Source organism: Pogoniulus pusillus, chromosome 32 (genome assembly GCF_015220805.1).
Source record: "Pogoniulus pusillus isolate bPogPus1 chromosome 32, bPogPus1.pri, whole genome shotgun sequence".
Lineage (NCBI taxonomy): Eukaryota > Metazoa > Chordata > Aves > Piciformes > Lybiidae > Pogoniulus > Pogoniulus pusillus.
In genome coordinates this window covers 3,453,909-3,469,171 of record NC_087295.1, presented here as the reverse complement: position 1 = coordinate 3,469,171, position 15,263 = coordinate 3,453,909, and the positions used below count along the sequence as shown (strand labels likewise).

The window sequence follows — 15,263 nt, the reverse complement described above, 5'->3', positions numbered from 1 at the left end:
ACTCTCAGCAAAGATTATCTGCAACCAGAGAGTTTGGAAGCAGAATCATGCCTGTTGGATTTTTTTCATGGTTGAGGCTGTGTTGTGTTTCAAAGCTTTGCATCAGGAACATTTTGCCAAATCTAAAGCAGAAGGATCTGAATTGTGAGAACAATGAAAGAAACCAGAGTTTCCCAGTGATGATAGGTTCTCTGTCATGCAGGAAAGTGATAGTGCAGCCCTCACATTCTTACAGGCACTTCATCTGGAAGAAAAGTCTAGATCCAAAATAATAATCATGCCTTAGATTTGCAGAGGTATCATATGGGGCCCAGAGGAGCTGCATGGTCAAGTGCTCTCCATGTAGACAGTTCTGCCTGCTCTGAAGGATCCAAGACCTAAAGGGTAGGACCTATAAGTCAAGACCTATTCACTGAAGCAATTGCAGTTAGCAAAGTAGCTTAAACAGTAGGAGACCACATAGTCCTTTACTATAATGACAGCTTTTACTGTCATTATTAATCATTATTCTCCAGCTGAGCAAAGAGAATTGAACTGATTGCTGTCCTGCAGCATCTATTAGGAGAGATTTGGCACATTTGACAGCGAGGATCTAGTCTCCTGCTGTATTTGTCAGCCAAAACATATTGAGGGTGTTGATATTGAAATCAGGTGTGGAAAACAACCATCACACATCTGAATGTAAAGCATGGGTGTATTATGTAGTAAACACTTGCAATCAATATATCTGTGTTCTTGAAGTGGAATCTGAGGGCTCCTGCTGCTGCCCCACAAGATGACTCTAGTACAAATAGAAAGCTTGGCCAATAAAAGGCAGCAGGACATATTCCATGCCACTAAATATAGGACTAAATAGAGGCCTAGGCCATGCAGTAGCAATCCTGTGGCTGAGGTCTGGCATGCTGAAATAAGTCAGGATAATTCAAGGTTATGATTCCCTCAGCAACTCTATTTCAGTCGCAGGGAATGCATATAACAAGACACAGCAGTTAGCATGGCACACCATGAAACAAAGTGTTACACCTGCCCAAGGGGCTTTGAGTTATGGTTTCTGCAGGAGTTAATTTGGTGCTCTTAGCAGAGTGATTCCTTTAAAGCTGCAGTCAAGGTAACACTTCACATTTCATTTCCCCATTGCCATTTCTGTTGGCCTTGTCAGCTGTAAGGAGAATAAAAGTCAGTGGTGTTTAATTCTCTGCTCATGTAACTAGGTGGTAGCAGTGAAATATGCACAATAGGGAGGGCACAGCCATGACTGTACCTACTTAAAACTTCTTGGAGCTTGATGATGTGCTGTCTTAAGGATCTCTTCTTTCCAGATGCTTCACCTCAGTGAGCTGAAAGGCAGCAATCACGGCTCAAAATAGAGGCAAGGTAGTTATTTGCTACCCGACCATATCACTGCTTCACCTTCAGTTTTCTTCTGAAAGTTTTCATTCTTTAGCAAGATAATTGTCCATACACTAAGAGAGGAATATTCTTGAGGTACTGCAATTCATGATATGGCTTAGGAAAGTGTTCCCTCTAGGGGTTTCTTCTGGAAAAAAAAAGCCACATAACAGCAAAGCCAGGAGGAGAGAGTTCCCTGACCCCAACACAGCAAACGTTACTGTCCTGTGGGCAGGAGAGACCTTACAGCAGCCTTCCAGTACATTAAGGGACTTCTAAGAAAGCTGGGAAGGGACTGTTTACAATGGCTTATAGTGACAGGATGAGAGGGAATGGCTTCATCTTGAGGAGGGCAGATTTAATCTGGGTATGAGAATGAAATTGTTCACAGTGAGGGTGGTGAGACACTGGCACAGGTTGCCCAGGGAGGTTGGGGATGACAGAAGCACAGATCTTTGATCACATTCTGTGCTTCTGCCATCCACAACCTCCCTGGAGGTGGTCAGGGCCAGGTTAGATGGGGCCTTGAGTGACTTTTTCTAGTAGGAGGTGTCCCTGCCCATGGCAGAGGGTTGGAACTAGAAGATCTCTAAGGTCCCTTCCAACCCAAACCATTCTGTGAATCTAGGATGTCATAGACCAGTTTCTCACTGAGTAGCAGAACTCTTCTTGCTCCCTCCCTTCTTTCCTCTTGAATGTTAACTCCTAACAGTAAGAGGACTTGTGAAAATCAAGTTCAGTTTGTAAGCAAGCATAGCAATGACCTGAGAAATCTCTCTTAATTCAGTGCCTCTGATGAGTTATTTTACAGCTGCCAGATGCACCCACAGAAGTGATCCAGGCATGAGCCTGTTTCAGAACACCCAACCAGATCCATCCAGTTCCCTTACCAGAGACACATCAGATGTGCTGTGAAATTAAGATGCTGAAAAGCAGCTGGGATTTCTTGGTAAAGCTCACGTTTCCAACTGGCAGAAGAGGATAGCAAACTTCCTCTCACTGCTGCACATAATCCTTTACCTGTGGCTGGTGTTTTACCTCTTGCATTTCATCCACTGAGCCAAAGGGCAGCAGGTACAAGCTGCTGACAGCAGTCCTGGTGCTATGCATGCAGTAAGCAAAGTGCAGAGGTTTTGTAACCCACAAGATGGAAACCTGCTTGTGTGGGCTTCACTGGGGCCAAACCATCATGTCCTAGTTAAACAGCTGCAGCTACATTTTCACATGGGATTGTAATGAGGCCTGGATATTTTTCTTTTCTTTCCAAAAAGGAGCAGGTCTGTGTGAACTTTTCACAGAGACCTACTTGGAACTGCAAGAAATTGGGTTTGGAAAATAGGTCATTACAATGTGACTAATTTGAGGTAGCCAAAGCCTCAGTGCTGCCCTGGTTGCCACTTAAAATGGTATGTGGCAAAAGAGTGAGCCACCTGAGAGTATGGAGTGGGTGTCTACCCTTCTAGTCCAGGTCACATTGTGCTTTCTGCAGGTGGAGGGAAAGCCTGACCTGCCCCTGGCTTATTTTTCAGTGAATCAGTTCATGGATATGTATCCATATTTTAGGAGATCATCTTGATCATGTTCCTGCTCTGGATGCTCTCACAGCTACAGAAAAGGGGAACATCTATTATGATCTTTTTTTTGTAATGAGGATTTTATGTCTTCTTTGTCCTCCTCTCTGCTTGTCCTAGCAAATCATACCCTTGGTATGTGAGGTGGCAGGCCTTAGCTAACGTAGCACTCGCTCTGCAGCTCCATCCTCACCCCTGCTGCTGAGGAGCATCATTATTCTGCATCTGCATCCCTCCCCTGTCAGACAGTGGCTGCCCGCAGCTTGGGTGATTCCTATTCCACTGCAGCCTGAAGGCAGAGACTTAGGAGAAGCATAAGAAGCCCAGAAAAAGTAACTGATGTGGTGGTACAGCAGTTCTGAACCACAGCCTCAAAAGGAATGAGAGAAGAGGACAAGCAGCATTGGGACTATTTGGCCACATGACTGTGGCCATGTGTGTGTGAGATGAGCAAATGCTGCTGCACTCTGCCAAACTCTCCACTTGCTGACTGTCTGGGCTGGAACCAAAGGATAAGATGGGCTGCTTGCAGCTCTGATGCCCTTTCACCCACCCCAAGGCAGTAGGAAGATCTGCCATGTGCTGACTTGGCCATTTCAAACAGCTCCTTCCCATATTACAGAACCACAGAGTTATTTAGGTCGGAAGAGACCTTTAAAATCATCAAATCCAACCACTAGCCCAAAACTACCAGGTCACCACTAGACCATGTTCCTCAGCACTACACCTCCATGGCTTTGAAATGCTTCCTGAGATGCAGATTCCACCACTGCCCTAGGCAGCCTGGGCCAGGCCTTGACAACCCTTTGGGGGAAGAAATTATTCCTCATGTCCAATCTAAACCTCCCCTGGCACAATTTGGGGCCATTTCCTCTTGTCCTATCACTTGTTCCTTGGGAGAATAGACCAACCTCCACTTGGTTCAAACTTCCTTTAAAGGAATTCTAAAGAGCCAGAAGGTCTCCCTTCAGCCTCCTTTTCTCCAGTTCCATCAGCTGCAAAGAACCAGAAGGTTTCCCCTCAGCCTCCTTTTCTCCAGTTCCATCAGCTGCTCCTCAGAAGTTCTGCAGACATTTCTCCTTGTGCTCTAGACCCTTCACCAGCTATGTTGCCCTTCTCTGGACACACTCCACTTGAGGAACAAGGGAACTGCACTAAGACAAAACAGAGCTGGGAATTTGTACCTGATCTGAGGTTTAACATTCCTGTGCTAAAGATGAGTAGATTGAACAACCTGACTAAATGTTTTTCTCAAGACAAGGAGATATTTTTCCATCTCATGGGAAGGTCATGATCAGTGGTGTGAGACAGCTGCCTGCCTGCCTGCTGTGCTCAGTGGCAGCCGAGGTGAGGCATTTAATAGTCTAAGGGGTTAAGAGGCTGCAAATTATCTACATCCAGACAGATGAGCTTTGCAAGCCAGCACTGCTGATGGTGCCAAGGGCAGGTGCATGAACCCAATCAGAGAGTTTGTGCACTTCATTTGCTGGTGAGCAATGATGGATACAGCTGGGAGCCAGCAGATTGAAGAGTTCCCATTTGCCATCACTGCCTGCTCTGTGCTGTTTGTCATTGCTCTGAGCTTGTGTAGGGGCTGCACTGAATGGTACAATTCTCTGTATTTGTGCAGGTTTGGATTACAGAATCACAGAATGGTGGAGGCTGGAAGGGACTTCTAAAGAGCCTCTAGTCCAGCCCCGTTGCAAAAGCAGGTTCACCTAAAGCAGATTGCACAGAATCACTGGGTCCAGGTGGGCTTTGAATCTCTCCAGAGGTGGAGAATCCACAACCTCTCTGGGCAGCCTGTTTCAGTGCTGTCACCCTCAAAGGAAAGATTTTCCTCATGTTCAGATGGAATTTCCTGTGTTCCAGTTTGTGTCCACTGCCCCATCCTCCTGCCACCTGCCCTTTAGGTGTTTAAAAGCATTGGGAAGGTCCCCTCTCAGGCTTCTCTTCTTGTTTAAAAGCAAACAAACCCAAGGCACAGTGAGATTTCACACAGAGGTGTTTTTCCATAGTTAATTCCAATTTTACTCACTGAAATTTGACCTGAGAAGCAAATGCTTGGCACCAGCTTTATTTATCACTGGACATAGGATCATAGAATCCACCAGGTTGGAAGAGAGCTCCAATCTCAGCCAGGCCAACCTAGCACCCAGCCCTGGCCAGTCAACCAGAACATGGCACTAAGTGCCTCATCCAGGCTTTGCTTCAACACCCCCAGGGATGGTGCCTCCACCACCTCCCTGGGCAGCCCATTCCAATGCCAATCACTCTCTGCCAACAACTTCCTCCCAACATCCAGCCTAGACCTCCCCTGCCACAACTTGAGGCTGTGCCCTCTTGTTCTCTTGATGATTGCCTGGCAGCAGAGCCCAACCCCACCTGGCTACAGCCTCCCTGCAGGCAGCTGCAGACAGCAATGAGCTCTGCCCTGAGCCTCCTCTGCTGCAGGCTGCACACCCCCAGCTCCCTCAGCCTCTCCTCACAGGGCTGTGCTCCAGGCCCCTCCCCAGCTTTGGCGCCCTCCTGTGGACACCTTCCAGCACCTCAACATCTCTCTTACACTGAGGAGCCCAGAACTGGACACAGCACTCAAGGTGTGGCCTGACCTGTGCTGAGCACAGGGGAAGAATAACCTCCCTTGTCCTACTGGCCACACTGCTCCTGATACAGGCCAGGATTCCATTGGCTCTCTTGGCCACCTGGGCACACTGCTGGCTCATGCTCAGTTCCTATCTACCAGACCCCCAGGTCTCTCTCTGCCTGGCTGCTCTCAGCCACTTCCAGTTTGAACCAGTTGAAATGAGATTGTCCCTTGCACACTTTGAGAGTAGTTTAATCCTATCTTCCTTCCAGTTTGAAGCAGTTGAGATGAGATTGTCCCTTGCACACTGTGAGAGCCATGGACACCCTGACCTTAGGATAGCAGCTGAAATACTGAGCCCAGTTTTGAAGGTGCAGTGTCATCTTTTGCGTTCAGCCTCAGTGACACCTTTTAGGAACAGACCATGCCATGTATCCAGCCAAGAGGAAGTGGGATGAAGCAAAAATGAGAAATTAATGTCACACATATGGCTTTATTTTCCCTGCAAATCAGCTTCAATTTAGGCTGTAATGATTTATTCTAAAAGCGCATTTAACTCCAATTTGGTTCTGTATAAGAGAACAGATGGGGGAAATCCACAGAGCTGCACTTCTCTGCATAAATAAGAATGATTGCATTCATACCCTGGGTCTTTTTTCTTCTTTTTTCTCTTCCCTTCCCCCTCCAGCTTTACTCTGCTCTCATCAAACCCCACCTGGAGTACTGTGAGCAGTTCTGGAGCCCCCAGCACAAGAAGGACATAGAAATGTTGGAGCGAGTCCAGAGAAGGGTCATGGAGATGCTCAGAGGGCTGCAGCAGCTCTGCTGTGAGGACAGGCTACAAGAGTTGGAACTCTGCAGCCTGGAGAAGAGAAGGCTTCAAGGAGACCTTAGTGTGGCCTTGCAGTATCTGAAAGGGCCTACAGGAAGGCTGAGGAGGGACTATTGACAAGGTCTTGTAATGACAGGAGGGGGAGTAATGGGTTTACACTGGCAGAAGGGAGATTCAGACTAGATGTTAGGAAAGGGTTCTGTACAGTGAGGGTGGTGAGACACTGGTACAGGTTGCCCAGGGAGGTCGTGGATGACAGAAGCACTGAATGTGATCAAAGGTTCTGTCACCCACAGCTTCCCTGGAGGTGTTCAAGGCCAGGTTGGATGAGGCTTTGAGCAACCTGTTCTAGTGGGAGGTGTCCCTGCCTATGGCAGGAGGTTGGAACTGGCTGAGCTTTGAGCTCCCTTCCAACCTAAACCATTCTGTGATTCTATCTTCTGATCTTTGATTTTTATGCTAATCATAAGCTGACAAATCGTTTCTGCTCAGAGTTTATGTGGTGCAGTTTGGGAGAGAGGTGAGAGCTCTCAAATCAGCAGCCAGCCATCACTCTGCAAAAGCACCTTCATGGTCCTGCTCTTCCTCCTTTCCTCTCTTTGTCCCATACTCACACACAAACACCACTGTCAATACAGGACCTGCATTGTTTTGAGTTCTGCTTATGGAAAGCACACTGAGCTGTGAAGAGAGAGAGATTCCATGTATTCCCACAGCTGTGCTGGCACAAGTGGAGATGCTGGTGCATCAGCATGGGAGCTATCAAAACAAAGGCAGACAAGGCAGTATTGTTTCAGTTTCACTGAGGAAAACAAGAGAGAATAGTTTCTTTTCCACTCTTAGGAAAGGAGGAGAGCCAGCATGGGCAGCTTCGTGTTGTTTCCAGGTTGAGAAAGAGGCATCTTGAGCAGTTTCTAGGAGAAGGAAAATCTCACCTTGAAAAACAAAGACCAGATCAAATGGTCTGAGGCTTCCTGTCACTGCTCTTTCTGTTTGCCAGGCTCAGCTGCTGACAGTCGCTAGCAGCAATTGCTTTGCTGCGTCAGGCAGAGCCGAGGCCGAGTTGCCAGCCCAGCGCGGGAACTGCTCTCAGCCAGCAGCCTCCTCTGCCTCCTTCCAGCAAATAATTTTACAGCCCTGGAAATGACTCTGGACTGGTAAATGACATTATTTTTATGGGCCATTGCCTCATTGCAGTACTTTGCTCCATCCACTTTAGCATAATGTGTCTTTTTATGCACTATTTTACCACCCTGTTATATCAGCTCATTACAGAGGCATCCTGCCATAGTGCTGTTTCCTGCCACACAAGCACCAGGCTTTAGCCTCAGCATCACCCACTTGAGTTCCACAGGCCAAAGGCCATCATTGCCCAGGAGGAAGGACCTTTCACAGGCCTTTGTGAAAGCTTTGCTCTTCCCTTACACCCCTGCCCAGTAAACAGAATCATAGAATCAGTCAGGGTTGGAAGGGACCACAAGGATCATCCAGTTCCAACCCCCCTGCCATAGGCAGGGACACCCTACCCTAGAGCAGGCTGCACACAGCCTCAGCCAGCCTGGCCTTAAACACCTCCAGCCATGGGGCCTCAACCACCTTCCTGAGCAACTCATTCCAGCCTCTCACCACTCTCATGCTGAGCAACTTCCTCCTCACATCCAGTCTGAATCTCCCCACCTCCAGCTTTGCTCCATTTCCCCTTATCCTGGCACTCCCTGATAGTCTAAAAAGTCCCTCCCCAGCTTTTTTGTAGTCCTCCTTCAGATCCTGGAAGGCCACAATAAGGTCACCTTGAAGCCTTCTCTTCTCCAGACTGAACATCCTCAACTCTTTCAGTCTGTCCTCATGGGACATACTCATACTTGGTGCTACACCTTTGATGAATGCCTGCATTCTCACAAGCCTTGCACCACTTCTGATGGTCTCCCCAGGTTCTCCTGAAGAAAAGAAAATGGCCTCAAGTTGCACCAGGGGAGATATAGCTTGGACATTAGGAAAACTTTCTTCAGCAAAACTGTGGTCAAGTCCTTGCACAGGCTCCCCAGGGAAGTGGTGGACTCACCATGCCTGGAGGGGTTTAGGAGATGTGCAGGTGTAATGGCATGGCAGTGCTTGGGTTAATGTTTGGACTTGATGATCTTAAATGTCTTTCCCAACCTGAATGATTGTGTGATTTGCATTCAGTTGCAGACGACCTGCCAGACAATGGGACCATGCCCTTTTGTGACCATGAACCAAACTAACTTTTCCATCCTGAGTCCCTTTTTGATCCTGTGCTCTGGAAAATGATGTGGCTACTTGAACCCCTCATAGGGCAACTGTCATCTCGTGCAGGAGGGAGGACTTTACACCCTTATTTCTGCCGGCTGTGGGTGGTAGAAGGTTCATCTCAGGACTAAGCAGGAAGCTATGAAGGGAGCACTGTACCTTCCTAAGAGGCTGCTAATCAAGACATGTAGAGCTAAAGGCTAGAAAAACCTAGAATCCATCACCACTTAGGAAAGGATTTGGAGTGTTGGAAGTTGTTAGCTTTACTTCCCCCCTCCTAACCCCTGGTCTTTTGGAAAGGTTTGCAAACAGTAAAGGAAGCACTCAGCTAAATTCGGTATTCAAGGTTTTACCTAAGTGAGCTTTTCATAAGGAATTTGGAATGCTCAATGCATTTATAAGCACTGAAATCAAAACAGAGAACTAACTGTCTCTGTCTGGAGTACCAGAGGGATGGTCCTGAGACTTGCAGTGCCTTGTGTGTTCCATTTGCACCATTCACATTCGCTCACAAACTTCCTTAGCCATCAGAAGTTAGAGTTTCTAAAGCCTAAAGTGAGGAATGCAAGAGTCTTGCTTCCTGTCAAACATCTGCATAGAGCTTTGTTCAGCTTCAAAGCTCAAGTCGACTGCTTTTAATATCTGAGTTTGTCTCTGAAGCAGCAGAAACAGCAACTGACAGCAATAAAACTCTGCAGGAAATAAACTCAGAGTAGAGCATATGTGAGCCAGGTCTTGGTTAGATCTCTCCTAAAAGCCAGGATAAAAGGCAAAGCCAAGAGGACTTTACATCGGCAGGTTAAAGTGTGGTTGCCAATTGCTTGCTGGAGTTAAAGGATCCTGTGGAGCCGTTCTGTTCATCCCCCTCATGGCTGCAAGGCATTAAGTCAGCCAAGGGTCTTCCATTTCTAGCTATTTTAGTACATTCTGAAACTGTTTCTATTCTTAATACTCTGTGGCCATTAAATTACAGCCAGCTGTGTCCTGTCACTGCCATCCCCCCTCCTGCAAACTGTTTCTGAGATGTAGTGCTTGCTGTTCAGAGATGTTTGGTTATCTGAGAGCTGCCTGCCAAAGCAGCACATAACAAAGCAGAGGGCAGCTCACCAGCTTGCCCTGCACTGTTTCACAGCTCGTATGAAACGCAGGCAAAATGTTGAGGGGACTGGACACAGAGGAAAGCTGCTCCTGAAAGGGAAACGAAACCACAAACTGGCTTTGCTGAAACGAACAGGAGTGATGTTTTGACATGTCATATAACATCTCCCATATGCCTTCCACTGGAGTTGATTTGAAACCTTTCAAAACATTTCTCTTGTGTGCAAAATGACTCTTTACAACAAAGGAGGAGGGGGGGAGAAGACACCATAAACCATTTGGCTGCCAAAGCCATTTCAATTAAACAATTGAATTGGCCTGAGTGCTTCCCAGGTGGGGAAGTCTGGGATGATGCTTTTAAATAGCAGCTGGTGATAAAGGTGTGGTTGTTGCAAGGGAAGGTGGAGAGACAACATAGAAATCCTCCTCAAATGGCTCCATGGGAGCTCACTCGGTTCTGGCTGTGTGAATGTCCTTCCTGGTGTCTGGTTGACCATATGAAGGTAAAGGGTTTTTATATTAATGCCTGGTGTTGAGGCTGTCAAAGTGTTTGTGCTCTGAGCTGGGGTTGCTGCGTGGGAACATCATTTTCCAGCAGCAGGGAGCTCTGCACTTTCTAAAGGTGTGGGTCAGAAAGGATAAAAGCTTGTTCCACAGGCAGAAACACACAGTTGCATTTCAAATTCAGGAGCCAAAACACCTGAAGGTAAGGGCTTAAATTCTGGCTATTTCTTCTCTTTTTCTAGACCAAGTTTCCAGCTCAGGTTGCAGAGGAGTTTGCTTTGCTCTGTGTCGCTGTGTAGTTCCCTCGGGAGGCAGAAGCTGTGGCAGAAGCTGTCCACAACGCAGGCACTGGCTGGCACTCACCAGAAATAGCTGGTTAGTAGAAAGAAAAACAAAAGGGCAGGGGAAAAAAAAAGCCCAAACAAACCCAAACCACAAGACTGCTTCTGCAAATTGGTAACCGAAGGGAGAAAAATGTTGTACAAAGACCTAGGTGCAACAGATAAACAGGCAGCTTAATTAGCCTTCTTGCCAAATGACCTTCATCTGCCTTGAGCCCTGTTTAGCCCTTGAAAGGCACCCAGACTTACAGAATCAACCAGGTTGGAAGAGACCTCCAAGCTCAGCCAGTCCAACCTAGCACCCAGCCCTAGACAATCAACCAGACCATGGCACTAAGTGCCCCAGCCAGGCTTGGCTTCAACACCTCCAGGCAGAGACTCCACCACCTCCCTGGGCAGCCCATTCCAATGCCAATCACTCTCTCTGCCAACAACTTCCTCCTAACATCCAGCCTAGACCTGCCCTGCCACAACTTGACAATGTGTCCCCTTGTTCTGTTGGTGGGTGCCTGGCAGCAGAGCCCAACCCCACCTGGCTACAGCCTCCCTTCAGGTAGTTGTAGCCAGCAATGAGCTTTGCCCTGAGCCTCCTCTTCTGCAGGCTGCACACCCCCAGCTCCCTCAGCCTCTCCTCACAGGGCTGTGCTCCAGGCCCCCCACCAGCTTCATTGCCCTTCTCTGGACACCCTTCTCCACATGTCTTTTGAATTGAGGAGCCCAGAACTGGATGCTGCTAAGGACAGGCCCTCCTGAAGGGCAGGGGAATATGAAGAGAGGTGTTTTGCTATCAGCTTGCCATACTCTAAGCACTGTATGAGGGAGCTGTGGGCTGGAATTTCAAAGGCTCTTTTTCTACTGTGGTGTGCTAAATCCACTGAGGTGAGGAGCCCTGGGGGAGGGAGTGGTTTCTAGCACTCTGCAAAGCAAATTGATTTTTGAAATGTACAGTGTAAGATGCTCAGAGGACTGCAAGGTCTTTGTCCTTAAAGTTCTGCTCCTGCACAGCTCTCCACAGAAGTTGATGCTGACTTCTGACCGTGTGGCAGGTCCACAGGCTCAGGGCTCTTCCACAGCCCTTGCCTGGCTCTTAGGATAGTTGATTCAGCTGCCCAGCACTGGCAAGCAATATCTACATTTCCTACTCTGGTTTTGAGTTATCTCACACAAAAAAAGACTACCTGACAACCCCCCCTGAAGAGCAGGGAATGTTCTGTATCCCAGTGGGGTAGGAAGCAGCATAGCTAATTTCTGCTTGTACAAACTGGCTCAATTTAAAGCAACTGGTGCTGCCAAGCTCTTGTGCAAATGGCTGAGGTAGTTTGTGGTGGGGAAAGAAAAAGAGGTAATGAAGATGCCCTGTATTTCTTCTTTTCACTGGAAAAAAAACCCTAAGGAACATGCTTCTTCAGAAAGCAGAAACCAGGGGAGGAAAAGCAACTGTTTGCTGGGGTGTTTTAAGGTATTATGGTAGGTTGGATGCAAGGATCTTAGAGGTCTTGTCTGACCTGGTTGAGTCTGTGGTTCTGTGAAGGGTCTAGTATGTGCATGGGATTGCAGATGAGGTCAGGACAGTCTGAGGGCTGTTATAAGCACACCTCTAGCAGGAAGCAAAAAAAAACCTGAAAAATCACAGGATCTCCAAACATGCTGAAGTGGTGGTGGTGAAATAAACCCAGGCAGCATAAATTCTAATGAGCAAGAGACATGAGAGCTTTAAAGCAACCACACCGGGTGATAAATCAGCTTGGCCAAGTCTCCTCCAGTGTCAGAGGCTTCCCTAATGTTGGTGTGGACTGGGTTTTGTTCTTTTGTGAGTCATGGCTTGGCACATGCTGCTCCACATGCACAGCAGCGGGAGAAGTGTGTCCCTGAGCAAGGCAGGCTCAGTGCCAGAGGAAGGCTCCTTGGCCAGGCTGCAGCCAGAGGATTTCTGCTGGGGGAGGGTTTCTATCAGCTGGCAGGTCTCAGCTGACTGCCACCAAAGGGCTGTTGTCTTACTCCCTCTGTTGCAGGCATAGCCAAGATCCCTTGCTTAGGATGGTAACCCACCTGACTAGTGTGGGACTGGTCTCAGAGTCTATCTAATGAGACTTCCGTGAGCCTTGCTCTAAATTTATTCACTGATGAAGCTGCTTGTGGTATTGTGAGCCCTCTGAGTTCTTTGCAGGACATGTTTCTGAACAGCCTCCTCTCTGAAGGGGAAGAAACAGCTTTCCTCTTCGTTAAGGTGTTCAGGGTTGTGCAGAACATGGACTGCTTTGGTCATTTAGTTACTTTCCTGTCAATACACTGTACTGACCTGTGCTTGGGTGCAGCTTCTGCCTAGGAACAGGAGAGTAAAGGAGCAAGTGTTTGAATTTGTCTGCCTGTGAGAGTAATGACATGGAAGGTCAAGTTACAGGACCCCAAAAGCCCACAAAGAGACTTAAATTTAGCTTTATTGTATTAATATAAGGATTATTGATGGGCAGAGCTACTTTATGTTCTTTACCATACACATTGACCTCCCAGGACCTGCTGCTGTCCTTCTGGGTCTTACAGCAGGAGGATACATGCTGCAAGGTCACAGAGACAAGAGGTGGTGGAGCTGGGGCTTTGGTGCACTGTGTAGAGCTGTGCATGGCAGGGAAGAAAGGGACACAGAGTATCTAAGATACCACAGCAGCACCTGGTGATGCTGAGCTCACCTGGAACTGGAGGCACCTTCATATTGTGATAGCAGCATGGTGGCAATAGGTCACCCACTGGTTACACAGAGTCTTTGTACTCGGGTCTAGGTGACTGAGACATGCTGACCCCTCTGGAAGAGCCATGGCCATCAGCCATGCCCACTTCTGTTGACCTTGCTCACTTGTTGGCACAGTGCTTGTGAGCAACTGAGCTCCTTCAGACTCGAGGACAGGCATCAGTGAGGAAAAGGTACTGAAAGCAAAGGCTGGACTCAGTCCTTTGAAGACTTTTCTTCTCCAGTGGCTTTCTGGAGATATTTAGAGGAGCTACACCTAGAGTTGAAATTCCAAACAACTGAGTCTGTGATCAGAGTGGTATCAAAGGAGAATTATTACTCCTGGAGATACCTCTTGCAAATCCAGGGTAATCCAGGATAATCCAGCATCAGAGGCAGGATACAGGACAGCACATAGAGGAATGAGTCTGAGCCAGTGGTGGCAGCTTCTGTGTCCCTGCAAGAATGAATAATGTCACTGGGAGCCAGAGGAAGCTGAGCAGTGGAGACAGCCAGCAAAGGCCTCCAAATCTCTTTACTGCTTAGTTTACTGCAGGAATATTGCAGTCTTGCACAAATGCAAATTAAAGGCAGCAGCTCAGCATAAGCTGTGGAAAGCAGGCAGAGTATTAAATAAGAGAGGAGAAATGCTGACAACTTATTGTCACAGCTTTGAGGGAAATAGATGACTTTTCTGAAGTGATATTTTTAATGAGCCAATTAGAAGAGGGCAACTTTCTAATTCCAGAAACACTGCTCAGAGATTTGTATTGGGACTCAGAGCCTGGAGAGTGCAGGCCACACCACTGGACACTTGGCAAGCTCTATTTGCAGCCTTCTCACATCTACTGGTCCAGAAAACAGCAGCCTTGTGTCATCTGCCCATGTGTCCACAAGAGAGAACCTAAAGCAGCTATAGAAACTTTTGAGACTTACCTTCCTAGTGTACAGGGTTAACCCTCCAGGGGGAGTAACCTTGAACCTGACCCTATGTGGTCTTGACCCCTTCCTAGCCAGCTTCCTCCTCTCAAGCTCAGCTTCATCCACATGGTCCTTTGTGCAGAGGCAGCCCAAAGAGCAGCTTTACTGCCTCCTTTGCAGCTCAGGCACTAAAACTCACACCTCCACGAGTGGAAAATGCTGTGTCCACCTAAGGCTACAGCATCTCCAAGGCCATGCTGTGTCCACCTAAGGCTACAGCATCTCCAAGGCCATGCTGTGTCCACCTAAGGCTACAGCATCTCCAAGGCCATGCTGTGTCCACCTAAGGCTACAGCATCTCCAAGGCCATGGCTTTCACACGCTCAATGAGTCTGAAATCTCTCTCGTTTCTTGGGGTGGATGTTCAGCACAGTGAGCTTCAGACCAGAGCAGTAGGCTGCTTGCCTGCTGGTCTCACATGATGCCCACAGCCTGTACAAAACCAGACTTCTGCAGAAACATGGTTTTGCTGCACCTTTCTTCTCAGTCTTCCCATCTGTGGCCCTTTACTGGGCAGAAGATGTAAGCAGCTTGGACAGGAGCCTGTTCATCATTCTTTGGTGGCTCCTCCTTGCAAACCAAGCAGGAAGGGCTACTCACTTTCTCCAAGGAGCACTTCAGGACACCATGCAGCCTGTGGTTGTTGCTTCTTGGGGGTATGTTGACCTTGTAAAGAAAAGGAATTCAGCATGCAGCTGGGTTGTGAGGCTCACTGGGCTTCTCTTCACTTCTGTTTGCTGACAAGGGGTTGCCTGTCTCTAGAAAAACAATGATGTCTTAAAAATCAGCAGACAAAAGTGTGTTTGAGTTGTACAAGAGGGATGCTGATAATCCTGGGGCCAAGGGCAGATGCAAGGTATAAGGTCTGTATCAAGCAGCAGCCTAGTGATTCATGAGGAAAGGAGCAGGGTTTGCAAGTGGGTTTTTTAGCCATAACCAAGGACACAGTTGGCTTTTGGTGATCCAA

At 47.8% G+C, this 15,263-nt stretch overlaps 1 protein-coding gene across 5 annotated transcripts in view; it reads left to right on the top strand.

The window, feature by feature from the left end:
- Positions 1-10,144: 10,144 nt before the first annotated feature.
- ELMO1 (engulfment and cell motility 1) overlaps positions 10,145-15,263 on the top strand; it is a 340,489-nt gene continuing 335,370 nt past the window's right edge. For 3 of the 5 annotated variants that reach the window (XM_064170009.1, XM_064170007.1, XM_064170008.1), the window contains exon 1: positions 10,506-10,624. The gene's annotated coding sequence lies outside the window, so the exon portion shown is untranslated. Of the gene's footprint in view, positions 10,249-10,432; positions 10,452-10,505; positions 10,625-15,263 lie in introns of those variants that run through there. The other 2 variants (XM_064170010.1, XM_064170011.1) reach the window with 2 other exon arrangements.